This window comes from Myotis myotis, unplaced genomic scaffold (assembly GCF_014108235.1).
Source record: "Myotis myotis isolate mMyoMyo1 unplaced genomic scaffold, mMyoMyo1.p scaffold_m19_p_18, whole genome shotgun sequence".
NCBI lineage: Eukaryota > Metazoa > Chordata > Mammalia > Chiroptera > Vespertilionidae > Myotis > Myotis myotis.
In genome coordinates, this window is record NW_023416322.1 from 34157391 (window position 1) to 34158647 (window position 1257).

Here is a 1257-nt window from a genome sequence, read left to right on the forward strand (position 1 = left end):
GAGGAAATACCGGGACCTTCATCCCAGTAGCACGAGCTCACTGGTCAACTCACAGGGTGCCAGAAGCAGGCGTGGGCGGTGGTGGCGAGGGGACACGCGCAGCAAACCTGACAAGGCCCCGCAGTCTGAGCACAGAGGTGGCCTCACCCCGTCATCCGCGAGCCTGTGAGCTGCATGGCGTCCCAGGGAATACCCGTGACGCCTCATTTCCCGGCCTCTGACCCTGAGGTCTCAGTTGGTGCCTCAGCCTCAGCCTCGTTTCCTCACGTTGGGCTGAACAAAGTGGCCGTTTTTAAGGAGGATCTGCCTACACGTGTAGAGATCACCCTGGAATCAGGTGCCCAAGGAAAGAGGGAGAACAAGTGGGTCAGGCTAGGAAGCTGTGGACCTGCAGGGCAGGCTGGGGGACAGCGGCCTGCCAGCATGTGGGAACTGCCGTGCCCCTCCCCTCTGCTCAGCCAGGAAGCGACCAGCACTCTAGATCTGCCAGGTAATTCCTTGCTCATGGCTCTTGAGGGATCAAGCTTTTCAGCGGGGAAAAAAAAACCCCCACAAAAACAAAAACCTGAACCATCTCGGATCACCTGGCAGATCAGGGCCGTGGCCTGGTGCGAGGTAAGGACGTGGACCTGCTAGGAGCCAGGGCCGCCCGGAGGCGTGGGCACCCACAGCACCCAGGACAGCGTGCTGAGCAGCGAGGCAGACGGGCCGGTCACACTCGCTCTTTGAAAGCAGGTGTTCTCACCTCGGTCCTGAAGCAGACAGATCGCCCTCACCTTCTTCGTAAGCGCCATCTGGCGCTCAGCCACCTTCTGGGCGGCGATGCTAAGTCAGGAACAGCCGTGTGGAAGGGGCGGGCTGTGTGACGAGCAGGGGGGCTGGAGACAGAGGTTTCTGCTCCTCGGACTAACGTTGGTCCAGAGACACTGGTGGGGCCCCGAGTGAGACGGCAGGTGGGGGGAGAGGGCCTCCCCTGCTGTTTATCACACCGGATGCCTAGAAACCCTTCCTGGGTCGTGCATGGCTGTGAGGGCAGCCGGGGGCGTTCCAGCCGCACCCGAGGGAGCCCACAGCAAGGTGGCGTGGGGGCGCTCAGGCACTCCAGCCGAAATGTTTCCTCGGTCGGTGACAGTCACCCACAGAGCCGTTTGCTGCGCTCAGAGCGATGCAGATGCAGCTGCCGGCCCCGGGCCCCCAGCACCAGCCCGACCGCACATAGACGTCCGGTCCGCAGAAGGGAGGAGGGCACGAGACAAG